The sequence below is a fragment of the Mesocricetus auratus genome, unplaced genomic scaffold, assembly GCF_017639785.1.
Source record: "Mesocricetus auratus isolate SY011 unplaced genomic scaffold, BCM_Maur_2.0 Super-Scaffold_100676, whole genome shotgun sequence".
Classification (NCBI taxonomy): Eukaryota; Metazoa; Chordata; class Mammalia; order Rodentia; family Cricetidae; genus Mesocricetus; species Mesocricetus auratus.
This window is the reverse complement of record NW_024429266.1, coordinates 135,271,739-135,289,584: the sequence shown is the minus strand read 5'-3', so window position 1 is coordinate 135,289,584 and position 17,846 is coordinate 135,271,739.

Below are 17,846 nucleotides of genomic sequence, written 5' to 3'. Positions count from 1 at the left end.
ACACATGTGTCCCTTTAATGTGATTTTATTTTTAAATATATCAAATAAATAAGCAGGTTAATAAATAAATACAAAAAAACAAAAAATTTGACTTTAGCATAGTTTTTCATTGACAATTCTTTTAAGACAACAATGTGTATATATCTGTGCCTGTATGAGTTTACAGGTGCCCAAAGGGGCCATAACAGTGTGTTGCATTCCCTGGTTCTGGAGTTATGGGTGACTTTTACCTATTTTGTATCGGGTTCAGCAGACAAGTTTGAATGCAACTGAAAGAGGGAATGAGGATTGAGAAAAGAAAGAGATATCTCTTTCCTTGTTGTCTTTCTCTGTTCTTTCCCTAACTTGACCTTCCTGATCCCTCATGTTCTTCTCCCCTCTTCCTTTCTCCCCTCCTCTTTCTCATACCTCCCTCTCACCTTTCGCCATTCTCCCATTTACTCAGGAGGGTAGTTATATTTAAAGAATTTTTAATGAGCTATGTTTCCCAGCCAAATCTGTAAGTGTGCACTGCCTACTTTTCTCCTCTCTGCAGCCCATCTCATTTCTATCTGCAACAAGAAGTAGCTCACCAAGCTCATCTTATTTTAGATTTTGTTTTTAATCAAACACCTCTCACAGGCTATATGCTGACCCTTTCCTTTTTCCAAAATTATTTATGTATTAGTCTTATCCTCTGTGAATTGTTGTAATCTCCTCGAGGGCAGCATGCATACCTGATTCAGCTCCAGCGACATCTCATATACACATGATGCATTGCACAGCGACATAATTCTCCCTCTTTTGGCAGTTGGAACATTGCCTGGACCACAACAGGTGCTCAATAAATATTGGATCCAGTGAATGTTTGCAGGTGTCAAACTGAATGGAAGGAAATGCATATATAAACTATGATGTTCTTGTAAGTGCCCTTGGCAAATTTGGAGATGAGGATAATGACAGGTTTTCAGGTTTTTCCATAATCCAAGGGAGAAAAAGTTTAAGGTTCTTTGGAATTCTAAATGTGAAGTGAATGTGAAAACAGCATGCAAAAAGCAGAATAGAAGTCCTATGATGTATGAAAATGGACGTATTTACCTGGAGAGCAGATTCTTTAGGGAAATTTAAATCTATGTGGAAGGTAAGAGTTACTCCAACTGTAATGTAGATTTTGAAGCTATATAGAAAATTTATAATTAAATGAAAATATTATGTGCATTTAGCAATGGATGACCCAACAACCAGTATTAAATGAGCAGTGAAAAGGAGGCCACATTGGGGAGATGAGAGGTGGTAGGAGGTGAAGGTGGACTAAAAGAGTTGGGAGTATATGTGGAGGGCGTGTGATCAAAATATGTGATAGTACATTCTCACAACTCAGTAATAATATTTAAAAAATATACTATTGGACCTCTAAGATACCAGAGAGCGCCCAGAGAATGCAAGTCATGCAAATAAAAGAAGCTTGATCTTGAGCCCTCCCTATCTTCCACTTTCTCAGTCCTGCCTCAGAATAACAGAATTTCCATGTAACAAAGGCAAATTGTGGTGGCTGTTTATGCTGAAGAAAAGCACAATTTCATTTTAGCTTGATTTTTCATTATTATTAGTAATTACTATTATTAACCTTGTGTGTGTGTGTGTGTGAGCGTGTGTGTGTGTTTCTAACATGAGCATGCCATATTGCACTTGTGGAGGTCAAGGAACAACTATGAAGAATCAGTTCTCCCCTTTTACCATGGGTTTTGGGGATCAAACTCAATCACCATGTTTGTAAAGCAAGCCTCCTCACCACTACCACCTCCAAAAATTATCCATGATTTCTATTGTGAGTTTTCTGACAGTGTGGTTGTTTCTTTTAAATTAACATTTGTCTGGAGTTATGATTCTCTCTGTGTACCTATGTAAGATGTGCAGTATGTTGTGATGGCTGTTGTTAATGTCATTAATATTACTCATTTCATGCCATCTTTTTTTAAGACAGGGTTTCCCTGCATATCCCTGGCTGTTCAAGGACTTGCTCTTTAAAACATACTGGTCTTGAACTCCCACAGTTCTGCCTGCCTTTGCCTGCCAAGTGCTATGATTGAAGTCATGAATTAATGTCTTTCACTTATTTCAGATGTCTATACTATAGAGTTATCCAAAATAAAAAGAGTAGCATTAACTTTTCATGGAACTTGCCATCACCAAGTCATCTACATTAAGACCTACATCTGCTCAATTATATGTAAATATAACAAAATTTGGATCTGCAGTGTAATGGAAAAGATTTCTCATGCAAGAGAAACGTACTACATGTGAGACCCTACCTTCAAAAAAAGTTATAGAAGAGGTCAGGGAGATATCTTAGCAGGTAAGGACACCGTCAGTCCTTGACACACTGGTTTTGATCCCCAGAGTCTGTGTGGTAGAAGGCAATAAACAAGTATCACAAGATGTACTTGACCACTGTATGTACCTTTTGGTGTGTGTTATAAAGAGAACCATTAAGAGCACATTTTACTCATGCAGTAACTGTACACATCCAGGGGTTTTGGTGTGGTATTTCCAAGATTACAATATATGTTATCAACTCCAACTACCCTTCTTCAATCATCGTCTCCTCATCCCTCAAAGTTATTTCATGTACTCACTTCTCTAGTTTGATGATTATTTTTAATTTCTACATGTGAGAATGAGTGTAAGGAGCTGATTTTTGTGTCTGGATTCTTTACTTGATTCTCATCTTTCAGTTCCAATCACTTCTCTGAAAATGAGATGATTTTACTGTTCATCTTTCTTGACTTTAAACACTATTGCACCATGTGCTTATCACATTGTCCTTAGTCAGTTGATGGGCATGTAGTGTTGGACAGTGCTACAGGGCGATCTCTGCAGTGAGCATGGATACAACAGTGTCTCTTCATACACTGACTTCATTTCTTTGGAATGTGTATTTTTAAGAAGTAATACAAGATAGGGAAAGGGAGCTGGCTCTGCAATTAAGAACAACTAATGGTCTTTCAGAGAACCTGGGTTCAATTACCACACCAACATGGTTGATCACACCAATCTGTAACTCCAGATCCATGAGATCTGAGGCCCTCTTCTAGCCTCCATATGTTCCAGGTATACATGTGGTACACAGACATACATGCAAGCCAAACACTCAAACATATTAAAAAATAAACTATAGGAAATCATATGGTTACATAGTTTCAAGAGGATCTCTGAAGGGTTGGGAGATCACTCAAGAGTTTAAGGGCACTTGTGCTCTGCAGAAGAGTCAAGTTCATTTCCTAGTCAGGTGGCTCACAAGTGCCTGTAACTTGAGTTTCAGGGAATCCAATGCATTCTTCTGGCTTTTGTGGATACGTGCATACATATGACGTACACTCATGTAGATAAATACATATAGACATAAATTAAACAATGAATCTTAAAATAATTAAAAAATTGTCCCACCAAGTACTTCACAGTTGTAAATGGAGAAGAAACATCAAAATGTAAAAGTCTGAGAGATTCTAGTCATGAAATGATCAAAGTGAGCATCATCAGAGGTAATGGAAATTGAAGTCCTGTACTTCTTAATGGTTGCTATGCAACATGACTTTCATAACGACCCTGCCAAATCTGCATAACATGACTGTAATCACAAAGAGACATTTCACAGCTCAACTTGAAAGATATGCTGCAAATTAATTGTTTAGATGCTTTGTTTAAAATGTCAAGGTCATAAAAGTCATAGAAATGAGAAATTTTTCCCAAGAATTTATAACAAAAACATTAAAATTAAATTAATTAAAAACAATAAAATTAAATTGGCTACAAAATAAATATTTTTATAAAAATTATATTATCTTGAGGCAATTGTTACAACAGTCTGAAGATTATATAGAAACAATCTGTGAGATTTAACTTGCTTATATGAATGTTTGCATAGAATCCCTATAAGGAAAATACACCATTTTGGTTTTTTTATTTTTTATTTTATTATTTTAATTTTAAATAGCTTGCTTCACATGTCAATCCCAGTTCCCTCCCCTCCTCCCACACCCCCCACCACACCCCCTCCAGCCTCCCACCCTATGGCCACTTCCTTCCACATAGGGAATATCTAGAGTCTGTGATTTCACTCAGGGCAGGGTCCAGGCACTCCCCTAAGAGTCCAGGCTGAGAGAGCATCCCTCTTCCTGTTATGGACACAGGAAATCCTTTTGTATGCCAGGGATAAACACTGATCTACTGCCCAGGGCCCCAAAGGTTGCCCAGGCCTCCTTACTGACTCTCACACTCAGGGGGCTGGCCTCCCAGCTGTGGTCTGGGGTCCAAGAGCTCTCCCTTGTTCAGATCAGCTGTCTCTGCTGGTTTTGCCAGCCCATTCTTTGCCAGTTTGCTCATCGCTCCTATCTCTGTGTCACTGGATTCCATGGGTTCGGTTTAATGTTTAACTGTGGGTGTTTGCCTCTGTTTCCATCAGTTACTGGATGAAGGTTCTAGGATGGTTATAGACATCAAGTTCATTATCAGGAATGGGCATTTAAGGAGGTTTCTCCACTATTGCTTAGCTTGCCAGTTGGTGTCATCCCTTTAGATCACTAGACGTCTCACTGGTGCCAGATCTGTCTTCTAACCTATGATTCCCTCTTCCCCCTGTTTTACCATTTTGTTTTTAAGGTATCATGAACTAACTGAGCAGTACACAACACTGCATAGAAATGTTTTCTTTGTATTATACTTACAGCTATTTTGTAAGTGCTGGATTGCTCCAAAGCAAAGAGTGCATTTATTCCTCGAACATTCCCACTTCTTAAAATTTGTAGAGATGCTTAACAGCATCAGAGTATATGTATTACTATACTTATAGTAACGTTGAAGGATAACTCAGTGTGGTGATTTCATGCTATGCCATCTAAAGGAGTTGTCATAAAAAATATTGATCTGCTAACATGGGCACAAAAATTGTTCAGGGAAGAGTTCTGGGTGGAAAAAAAACACTATTCAGAAAAAATACAATTATAATATCCATTTTCAAAGGACACTGAAACAACTACAAGAAGTATATGTTGTTCAAAGGTCCCTGAGCTAATAGCACCACACTATGTATAAGGTATATGTCAACGTATACCTTTGGATACTTGGTCACATTTCTATTCAATTCAAATACACACAAAGTATCCTGAAAAATCAGTTGAATAAAAGTGATTTGGCAAAAATAATCTCATCTCAGGATTAAACTTGTTATGTGTTTTGATTTGCAAATGAAATAATCCCTTACATTGCAATCTTCAGCAAAACCACTTTGCTTTCAGCCAGTGAAGGTAAAAACATTATCCTGGCTACAGCTTCAGAGAGCACACATCTACCTGTTACATCCATGGCTTCTTACCGTTGAGAAATGGATTAATCCCATGGATTTTCTCTGTATGATTTCTTTTTCCCTGTCTTTTTCTTCATTTTGTCTTTCCATTAAAAACACCTCTGTGAGGATATGGACAAAGGAAAAATGCTATTGTCATCTCTTTTGTTTTTTCTTTTAATCTTCTCTCATACATCACTTCCCAAACACAGTTTCCCCTCCCTCCACTCTTCCCAGCCCCCCCCCACCAGATACATGCCTCTCCTGTTTCCCTTCAATAAAAAAAGAGCAGGCCTTCCAGAAATATTAACTGAATAAGAAATAGCAGTATGCAACAGGAGTAGGCATAAACCCTCATATCAAGGCTGGAATTGGCAATCAAGTAAAAGGATCCCAATGGCAGGCAAAGGGGTCTGAGACATGCCCAATCTCACATGCCCATAAAATCACCCAGCTTCACAACCATAAGGTATATACAAATGACCTAGCTTAACCCCATGCAGGGTCTGTGATTGTTACCTCAGTCTCTGTGATCCCCGATGCACACTGCTTAGTTTATTCTGCGGGCTGAATTCTACTGCTGTGCTCAACTCTTCTGGTTATGGTACTCCTCTCCCATCTTATGCAGGATTCCCCAGGCTCCTCCTAGTGTTCAAGGTGTGTGTCTCTGCATCTGCTCCCATAAATTGATAGACAATGCTTCTCTAATGACAATTGGGTTAGGCACGGTTCTTTGAATCTAGCTATAGCACAAAAAAATAAAAGACCCAGAAATAGATACTGGGGTTCAAGCTCCAAGCTGAAGATCAGAGAAGCAAAGTCTCTAGCTCTTATCTCTACCTACACTCAGACCAAAGTGGCAATCCTGAAACTGCTCCCAAATTCACTGAGCCTCAGATTTATTCAAACTGCTCTGCTTTCTGCAACATGGCTAGAGACTAATCTCAGACTGAATGCCTCTAACTTTGATATCTCTTAAGTCCTGGAATTAGTGATGTGAGCTCTGATTCACTCTCATGTAGCCCAGGGTGGTCTTGGACTCAGAGATACATCTACCTCTTAATCCTGAGTCCTGGGTGTGTATTATTACTGCCTGATCTCTGCAGTGTGAGGCTGGCTTTGCTTTCTGAATCCTCCAGCAAGCTTTAAAAATAATAAATAATATATCACCACATATAGCAGAATATCATTAATAATCTTTTCATTGAATTTGGTTGCTTGTTTCTGTCCTGGGTCTCTGACTGTCCAGCCTCTGGTTCCTAACCATCTAAGCAGTGTCTGGTATAAGTAGCCTCTTATTGCATGGGCCTCAAGTTGGACCAGTCATTGGTTGGCCTCTCCTAGAAGCTCTGCACACCTTGCAAGCAGGAAATATTGTAGGTCAAGGATTTTCTGGCTGTGTTGATGTTCCATTATCACTGCTGGGGGCCTCGCCTGATTATAGAAAATTGCCAGTTGAGCCTCTGTATCCCCCATTACTAGGAGTCTTCTCTAGGGTCACTCTCAAAGATTCCATTGCAGTAGGTTTCTACATGCACCCCAATTCCAGGCATTTTTCCCAGTATCTGTCTTTGCCCATCCTGCCTGCTTCCCTCTGTTCACATCCCTACCAGGCCAGAGTCCAGCAGCAAAATCTGTTCAATTTCTCCTTTCCAGAGAGAGACCCTATATGCCTTCTCCCAGCCTTCCTTGTTACTTAGCCTCTCTGGGTCTAAGGAATGTAGCATGATTATCCTTTACTTAACAGTTAATAATCACTTAAAAGTGAGTACATGCCATGTTTTTCTTTGTGTATCTGAGTTACCTCACTGAGGATGATTTTTTGCTAGCACAGGCACTAAGATCAACAATCAATAAATAGGACTTCATGAAACATAAAACTTTGTGTAAGGCAAAGGACATTGTGAATAGGACAAAATGGTAGCCTATAGAATGGGAAAAAAACTTCATCAATCCCATATGCAACAGAGGGCTGATCCACAAAACATATAAAGAACTCAAGAAGCTAAATATCAACAAACCAAATAATACAATTTAAAAATGGGATACAGATCTAAATAGAGAATTCTCATCAGAGGAGTCTCAAATGACTGAGAAACTGGAAACAACCTAGATGTCCCTCAACCAAAAAAATGGATAAAGAATGTGTGGTACAATGGAGAATTACACAGCTAGTGAAAAAAATGGCATCTCTTATCCTGATTGGAAGAGTAATGTGGAAACAGCTGAGTCGTTCTATTAATCCCCAGGCTCAGTGTCTTAGCTCAGAATCTGAAGGGTTTCATGGAAACAAACTAGTCCTTAGATTTTACAGAGAGGTGAATGCTGAGCCTTTTCAAGCTGAGAACATAATCCCTGAACTCAAATACTCTAAATTTATATCTTAAGTCAACTTCAGATGGAGGATCTGACAGGCTACTCCTTCCTAAAGAACAGTTTCATTGTACTTAGGAAAGTGTGCAGCTGATAGTATTTCTGTCAGGATTTCAAGTTGATCTGGTTTCCTTTGATGAAAACAGAAATGCTTCTACCAACCCAGGCATTATATTATATGCTTAAATCTAGTGATTCCTTGTTTGTTCATGTGATCTTTTTACCCTGATTTCCTTATTTTTTCTTCATGATTCCAGCGCCCTTATTCATAGACAAGTAGCCATAGAATGCTAACTGTCTCAAAGAGGTCATTTAATTTGCAGTGCAGTGACTTCTCAGAGAGGAAAGCATTACCATTTGCCTTTGACAGACATGCAAAAAGAAGCCCCACAGTGATATGCAATATTTACTCAAACTTACTCTCGGCACATCTGTATTTTTAACTCTACTTTTCATTTTGTCACATTGACAAAACATGTTCATCTGCTTATTCTACAAATATATACATATATATACTTGTATATATACATGTATGTATATGTGTATGTGTACAAATGAATATATATCATATATGCATGTATATTACAAATACACATATATTACAAGTATATATATATTTATATGTACACAAATATATATACTAAAAATACAAGTGTTCTAATATTGAATATAACAGCTATTTAGTAGTTAAAGTTTGTACTATAATCTCTAGTCTACTATCTCTTATTTTTTGTATTAATTATATTTGAAGATTCCTTTTTGTGTTGATACATGTATGTGCAGGCATATGTGCATGTGTGTGAGACTAGAGATAAACATTAGGATTCTCTCTCTCTCTCTCTATCATGTTTTCAAGTTGCTTCATTTTCATTTTAGAAAAGAACACTAAGAACAGGGAGATAAGATGCATCCTCCATACTGTAAGGAATCAGACTAAAGGCTAGAGACAGATCTTCACATTCAAAGCCCTGCAGACTTCACCATGTCCCAACCTATCTGCTTTATTACCTTCTTGTTCCCTAACTGTATAATCCTCCACACCTTGTCCTCCCATTCAACTGTGCATGTGCATAAGGTGTACATGTTTGTGCATACATATGTTCATATGTGTATGTTCACACAAATGTGTGTCAGTGCATTTACCTGTATTTACACGTTGCATGTAAAGGCTAAAGGTTAATGTCAGAAAGCATCCTTTATTGTTCTTCCACCTTATAAATGAAGCAGAATTTTCCAGTCAAACCCAGAGCACATTGATATGGCCAGTTTGCTCTATGGAGCCCCTATCTCTACCTCTTGAGACTGGAGATGTGGAAGGTTTTCACTCCTAATTTTTATTTATAAAGGTTCTTGGAATCTTATCTATGATATTCAGGTCTACATAGCAAGAGTTTAAAACACAGAGCAGTCTCCACATTGCAATTCTAGTCTGCTAGTAGCCCAATACTCACTAACTTAATAATAAAAATTCTATCCCTTCTGACAAAGATAACCCTTTGTTGGGGCCTAGCCCACACAGGGTCTCTGAGTTCTTTGTCAGCTGATAGCCACAGGTGCATCCTGTTCTCTAGTCCTGGCTTACAGCCCCTGCATTGCCCCACTGACATCAACATCTAGCATGAGAAACATACACTCTCTTCCACCTGGGGTTTTTCTACTGTGCTGTAAGACTATATATAAGACTTCTCCCTCCTACAAGAGAGAGACCTCTGAGACCTCTTAGCACTGGAAAAATAAACACACACACACACACACACACACACACACTTCTTAGTACAAACAGCTGGACATCTGGCCTTTCTTTTCCTGATACCTTGAAATTGCTTGTGGCACGGGCACTGCAAATGGAGGTCCCACAGAGATCCAGAGAGACATGGAAAGACAGAGAAAGATCAGGCAGAAAAAAGACTCAGGGGAGGAGAGACTCAAGAAAGAAATATTTGAAAACAGGTACCTCAACTTCTAACAGTAAAACTGAATGATCAAATCCACAGGCTTTTGCTTGAGAGATCACCTTCTAAGGAGAATTAATCTCCAGCCTTTTGCCTGATCCATTAAGGTCATGAAAGTATAGGGGAACTGAGAGATTGCCCTCAAAGGCTGGCCAGCAAGTAAAGCTATGACAGTCGGTGTATTGGAAAGGGGTACCAAGTTAGGGGTACCAGGTTAAATCTCCAGGCCTTTGATCACAAGGTCGGGAAAGAAAGGGGAACCTGAGAGATTGCCCTCAGTTGGAGGGTGGGTTGAGTAAATCTTAAGGCTTTTTCCTGAGGGATCATCCTCAGTTGGAGAATGAATTGAAAATGGGTGAATTGAAAAAATTGGTAATAGTTAGTAAACAAGGTACTGGTATTAAGTAAAAAAAAAGGAAAAGACAAAGGTATATGGAATAAAAAATGTTTGTTTGCATTTAAGGTCAATTTTGTGAGTATTCTCTAAAATCTTTTGGCCTAAAGCCTGGCCTCTCCACCTTGCATCTACAGAATTACAAGGAGTAGGTACGGCTGTAGCCCCTGACTGTAGCACAAATGGATTCAACATATAAAACAGCTAAAATGATGCACCCTTACAGACCCCGAAAATAAGGACTTATACAGGTTTCTGAGTTTTGTCGTGATCTCCATGGTATTTCAGCACCACTTAACAGCAGGAAGTAGTTTGGAAAGAACGACACCCATATTCCCAAATATTGTTTATAAAATTTTGTTAGCATTTATACAGGGTTGGTTATTGCTACAAATTTAAGGTCAATTTTGTGAGTTATCTCTAAAGACTTTTTACAAGGAGTGGGAATGGCTGTAGCCCCTGAGAAAAATAACAAAAGCCTATAGCATGGCTTGAGAGCCAAAAAAATCTATATAAAAGATTCTATAGAGTAGCAAACAGTTCAAACAAAATTTCAAAAAATAAAAAAGGGGGAGATGTTGGGGCCTAGCTCACACAGGGTCTCTGAGTTGTTTGTCAGCTGATAGCCACAGGTACATCCTGTTTTCTAGTCCTGGCTTTCTACCCCCGCATTTCCCCACTGACATCAACATCTAGCACGAGCAAAACATGCTCTCTTCCACCTGGGGTTTTTCTACTCTGTTGTAAGACTACATATATATATACATATATATATACACACAAGACTGATCCCTCCTACAAGAGAGAGACCTGTTAGCACTTGCAAAATAAAGAAACTTCTTAGTACAAACAGCTGGACATCTGCTCTTTCTTTTCTTGATACCTTGGAGTTGCTTGTGGCGTGGGTGCCACACACCCTTTATCATACTCAGTAGACTCTGTATGATATGATTTACATCTATGTGACTTGGTTCTACATATACATTTTGATACTAAGTCATGTTATTTCCAAAACTTCTAAAGGTAAAAGTCAGAATAACATCACTTGTATATATAATATATCAAATAGGCATTTAATGACCACAATTTATAAACCAGAAAGAGATTGGTACAATAAACATCAGGGGTAAGAAGAAAAACTAAGATGATTGCCTAAGATATGCCAGGGGTGGTGGTTGGAATGACCATGGTTCCTATAGGCTCATATGTTTGAACACTTAGTCTCCAGTTGGTGAGACTATTTATGAAATATTAAAAGATGTGTAAGCATATACCTTACACATGGTATGTCTTAGGGAAGGAAGTGTGCCTCAGGAGAAGACTGTGTGTTGAGGATTCTAGTAACACATAGCTAAATAAATAAGAAGGCATTCATTACCAGACACTGCTTGGGTTTATTTTTTCCACACAGGAGGAAAGAAACAAACAAACATTTCGTATTAACAGTAATCTAAGTAAGTATGGTCTTGTTGTAGGAGATGTGTCACTAAGAGTACAGTTTAAGTTTTCAAAGGACTCCTACCATTTCGAGTTAGCTCTCTGTACTTCATATTTGTGTATAAGAAAGCGAGCTCTAGGCTGCTTCTCCAGTGTCATGTGCCTCTATAGCCATCTTTCCTACCATGATGATGATGAGAGACTTTTATATCTCTAACTATAAGTCTCTAATGAAGCTTTATTTGGTATGCTGTTTTGTTACAGCAATAGAAAAGGAATTAAGACACCTGGTAAAATTTAATGTATAACTTGCACACTAAAGAGAAAAAACCTTCACTGAACAACAGTTATACTAATCAGTATTCAAGAAGAGCATCAGTCACATATGTTTGGAAAGAAACAAGTATGGATTGAGTACCTAGTACATGTCAGCTGTTTTCTCACCCAACTTTGAGTTCCTGTGTTTGACAAGTACAGCTTTATGACTGTACTTCTACAGAAGGGGGAATGTGATATATATATATATATATATATATATATATATATATACATATATATATATATATCACCTAGTACATGCCAGCTGGAATCTGAACAACATTTCTCAGACATAGAAGAAGGAAATGTTCATGAATTGAAAAGGCATGATCCATCACGGCATGACAGATAATCATGATTGTCAACTTGACAGACTCACAATGAAAACAAAACTCTGGGAATGTTGGTAAAGGATTTTCTAGTTTGGGTTAGTTAGGGTGAGAAGATTTTAGTACTGAACAGGAAGAAGAAAGGGATCTGAGCATCTTAGTCACCTCCCTGCTTCCTGACTGCAGATGAAGACTAACCAGCTATCTCCCATTCCTGCCCTCCATGCTTTCCTCACCATGATGGACCATAATCCCTCAAAACATTAGCCAAAATAGACTCTTTCTTCCTTAAGTTTCTTCTTATCTGTCAGTTATTGTCACAGAATGGTGAAAGTACCCAATACACTATTCTGTGGGCTATTCTAAGGAAGCTTTTCTAACACAGAAAGAATGAAAATTGTCTAGCACACCGGTTCTACTCCAAAATCAATCACACAGAAGTGGAAGCAATACAATGCTTTGAGTGCAATCTATTTCCCCATTGTTAGTCTTCTAAAATGAAATCCATATATAGAAAAATAAAACAAGTATGTATTAATTGTTTAGTGTATGCCAGCTACTATTTCAGCGCTTCACTCCTACATAAGCAAAAAAGTATCCATTGACTTCCTAGAGTGTCCCTGGCAGTATTTAAGTTATACCTTACATACGTCATTTCTCATGGGGTGGGAAAGGAAGTGTGCCTTGAGAGCAGACTGTATGCTGGGGATTCTAGTAACACACTGCTAAGTAAATAAGAAAGCACTGAATACCAGGCACTATTTGGGTATATTTCTTGCACATAGGAGGAAAGAAATAAATGAACATTAAGTGTTAACAGTAAACTAAGTAATCTTCCAGTTCAACAATTTGCATGCAAAGGAAATATTACAATGCATAGTCTTAGATAAATGCTGTTACATTAATGCATTGCTAGAAGGAAAAAAAAGCTTGAGTCTCTGGTATATACATTTTATCCTAGTTTAGTTGTACTCATATAGACAGGGAAAATAGTGGTAATGGCAAACCAAAGAGTATACACAGACATCATCAGGGAATCATACTCCTTATGTAGAAGGACAAATCAAATGTATGTGGGGCAAGTACATCATAAGTACTTCTATAACATAACAATATCCACACACATAAGATAATAAATAAGTATGCATTTAAGCCCCATATTCTTCTGTTGCTATGGAGGTGCACACTTCCTCATACACAGATGAGGTACCACTGAGTACATTCTACTCCACACTCTCTCATACTTAAGGCAGATAACTCACTATGTGTTTGGATTAGATGTACAGTGGCCCTCACATGTCATTACGTCTGAGCACTTGGTCCCTAGGTGGTTGATGTTGCTCTCAGGGTGTGAAACATTTAGGAAAGCCAAGAATGCTGAATGGAGTGGATCAGTGGAAGGTAGTCTCATGGGCTGTAGGTTGGCTCCACCTAGAAGTTACAGTTCCAGTGCTGTCTGCTTTCTAAATGCTGATGTGAGACAGCATGTAAGTACCATGGGCATGAGCCGATACTGTCTGCTACCATGCTTTCCATGCCTTGATGTACTTTATCTCCTAAAACTGTGAGTCAAAATAAATACTTCTACCTCAAGGTTGTTTCCTGTCAGTTTATTTAGTCATAGTGATAAGAAAAGTAAATAATATAAAATTCTCTGTATACCTTGCATAGTCCACATACTATTTAAATACAACGTACGATAAAATTGGAACAAACCTATGAAGACGACTTGGTTTATGATAGATACCATTTTACTATCAGCTCATAAATAATCCTATGCATTGGAGTGCTATAAAGTATGTGAGCCGGCAGCATCAGGTAAACAGGCCGGCTTCCCGGCCTGTGTTCCAGTGCCTGCAGATCGCCTGGGAACTGCACAGAGTGCCCAATCCCGGCGGGAGCCAAGCACCCCAGACTCCAGATCTTCTCTCCCACCAACGAGACCAGGAAAGGAGAGGAGGCTGGGAGTCCAGGGAAGCAGCTGTTCCTCGGGCTGCATCAAGTAAATTGGCCTGCTTCCCGGCCTGTGTTCCAGTGCCTGCAGATCGCCTGGGAACTGCACAGAGCTCCCAATCCCGGCGGGAGCCAAGCACCCCAGACTCCAGATCTTCTCTCCCACCAATGAGACCAGGAAATGAGAGGAGGCTGGGAGTCCAGGGAAGCAGCTGTTCCTCCATTCCTCCGGCAGCATCAGGTAAACAGGCCGGCTTCCTGGCCTGTGCTCCAGTGCCTGCAGAATGCCTGGGAACTGCACAGAGCTCCCAATCCTGGCGGGAGCCAAGCACCCAGACCCCAGGTCTTCTCTCCCACCAACGAGACCAGGAAACCAGAGGATGCAGGGAGACCAGGGGAGTAGCTGTTCTGGATCAAGTACAACAGGACCCAGCATAGGGTCCAGGGGAACAGATAAGAGGATAAGTGCCCCAGATTCCTGTTCTTCTTCTCCACCCATGGGACAAGCATTTGGACAAGGAATAGAAGAACCACCAGATTATTGGACTTGCTAGCACCCACCAAAAGGGAACTCTGGTCCCCAGACCAGTAAGGGGCTCTTTCTGCACCCACTAGAAGAAGAGATGGGAAAGAGACAATACAAAAGCACAGTCAGCAACAGAAAAACAAATATGACACCACCAGATTCTAAAGACTCCACACCAGCAAGACCCCAACATTACAATGCGAACGAAGCAGAAGAGAACGACCTTAAAAGCACTTTCATGAAAATGATAGAGGCCCTAAAAGAGGATATTGGAAAATCCCTCAAAGAAATGGAAGAAAAAACAAACCAAAAAATGCAAGAAATGGAAGAAAAAAACAAACCAAAAAATGCAAGAATTGGAAGAAAAAACAAACCAAAAAAGGCAGGAAATGGAAGAAGAAATGAAGCAAAAAATGCAAGAAATGGAAGAAAAAACAAAGCAAAAAATGCAAGACTTGGAAGAAGAAACAAACCAAAAAAGGCAGGAAATGGAAGAAGAAACAAAGCACAAAATGCGAGAAATGGAACAAAAAGCAAACCAAAAAATGCAAGAAATGGAAGAAAGAACAAACCAAAAAATTCATAAAAGGCAACAAACGGACGAACAGATAAACAGAAAAGTGCAAGAAGCAATGCAAACACTGCAAGGGTTGAAAACTGAAATAGAGACATTAAAAAAACACAATCTGAAGAAAGTCAGAAAATAGAAAAGCTGGACAGTCAGGCACTACCAATACAAGCATTACCAACAGAATAGAAGAGATGTAAGAGAGAATCTCAAGTGTTGAAGATACACTAGGAGAAATGGATTTATCAACCAAAGAAAACCTTAAATCCAAGAAATCCTTAACACAAAACATCCAGGAAATATGGGACACCATGAAAAGACCAAACCTAAGAATAATAGGTATAGAAGAAGGAGAAGAAATCCACCTCAAAGGGGCAGAAGGCATATTCAACAAAATCATAGAAGAAAAATTTCCCAACCTTAAGAAAGACATGCCAATGAAGGTACAAGAAGCCTACAGAACACCAAATAGAGTGGACCACAAAAAAAAAATTCCCTCGCCACATAATAATCAAGACCCCAAACATACAGAATAAAGAAAGAATATTAAGAGCAGCTAAGGAAAAAGGTCAAGTAACATATAAAGGCAGACCTACCAGAATTACACCTGATTTCTCCATGGAAACTCTGAAAGCCAGAAGGTCGTGGATGCATATTCTACCTACACTAAGAGACCATGGATGCCAGCCCAGACTACTATACCCAGCAAAGCTCTCAATCACTATAGACGGAGAAAACAAGATATTCCATGACAAAACTAGATTCAAGCAATATGTGTCCACTAACCCAGCCCTACAGAAAATTTTGGAAGGAAATCTCCAACCCAAGGAAGCTAACTACAACCAGAAAAACATAAGCATTAGAGAATCCCTCTCTACCAACAGCCAAAAGAACAAAGGGGTGAAATTCCACTTATAATTCCACCAACAACAAATCGCAAATCGAAGAAGGATGAGCAATATTGAGGGATATTAATGACCTTAACTCACCCATAAAAAGACACAGACTAGCAGAATGGATTCGAAGACAGAACCCTTCCTTCTGCTGCATACAAGAAACACACCTCACCCTCAAAGACAGACATTACCTGAGAGTTAAAGGTTGGGAAAAATTTTTCAATCAAATGGACCCAAGAAACAAGCAGGGGTATGTTAAGAGAAGCTTTTTCCTTGAGAGGAGCCTTCTCGCCCGCCTGGTTCCAGATCCGCATTAGTCCCAAATAAACACACAGGAGGCTATATTAATTATGAAGCTGTTGGCCTTGTTTGTCTCTTACTGGCTAGCTCTGCTTTAAGTAATTACCCCATAATTGTTAATCTAAGTATGTCTCTTACCGGAGAATAATTCTGAGGTCCTACCTCATGGCGTTACATCTCGACTCTCCTCTGTTTTTTCTCCTTCCCAGAAGTTGGCAGTTTGAAATATGTACACCATACTATAGACACGTACTCAGGCTTCCAATGGGCTACTGCCCTCAGCTCTGAAAAAGCTGACTCTGTTATTACACACCTCTTAGAGGTAATGGCTGTTATGGGTATACCTAAAACAATAAAAACTGACAATGGTCCAGCATATGTCTCCAGTAAATTGGAACAATTCTTCAAATATTATAATATAAAACATGTAACTGGTATACCTTACAATCCCACTCCCGACACCATTTTGTTAAGAGAAGCTTTTTCCTTGAGAGGAGCCTTCTCGCCCGCCTGGTTCCAGGGGTAGCAATCCTAATATCTAACAAACTAGACTTTAAAATAAAATCAATCAAAAGAGATGAAGGAGGTCATTACATACTCATCACAGGTGAAACCCACCAAGATGAAGTGTCTATCCTGAACATCTATGCCCCAAATACAAAGGCTTCACATTCATTAAAGAAACATTATTAGAAATTAAATCTCACCTAAAGCCCCACACAGTTATAGTGGGAGATTTCAACACACCACTCTCACCACTAGACAGGAATACCAGACAGAAACTCAACAAAGAAGCAAAGGGTCTAATAGAAGTAATGACCCAACTGGGATTAACAGATATCTATAGAACATTTCATCCACATTAAAAAGAATATACCTTCTTCTCACCACCACATGGAACCTTCTCAAAAATCGACCACATACTTGGCAACATATCAAACCTCAGCAGCTACAAAAAAAATTGGAATAACTCCATGCATCTTATCAGACCACCATGCTTTAAAATTAGAATTCAACAACAACACAAATTGCAGAAAACCTACAAACTCATGGAAATTGAATAATGCTCAACTGCACCATCCCTGGGTCAAAGAGGAAATAAAAAAAGAAATTAAAGACTTCCTCGAATTCAATGAGAATGAAGACACAACATACCCAAACCTATGGGACACTTTGAAAGCAGTGCTACGGGGGAAGTTCATAGCACTAAGTGCTCACATGAAGAAACAGGAGAACAGTTATACCAGAGAATTAACATCACAGCTGAAAGCTCTAGAACACAAAGAAGCAAACTCCCCCAGGAGGAGTAGACGCCAGGAAATAATCAAATTGAGGGCTGAAATCAATAAAGTAGAAACCAGGAAAACAATACAAAGAATCAATGCAACGAAGAGTTGGTTCTTTGAGAAAATCAACAAGATAGACAAACCTTTGTCCAAACTTACCAAACAGCAGAGAGTGAACATACAAATTAACAAAA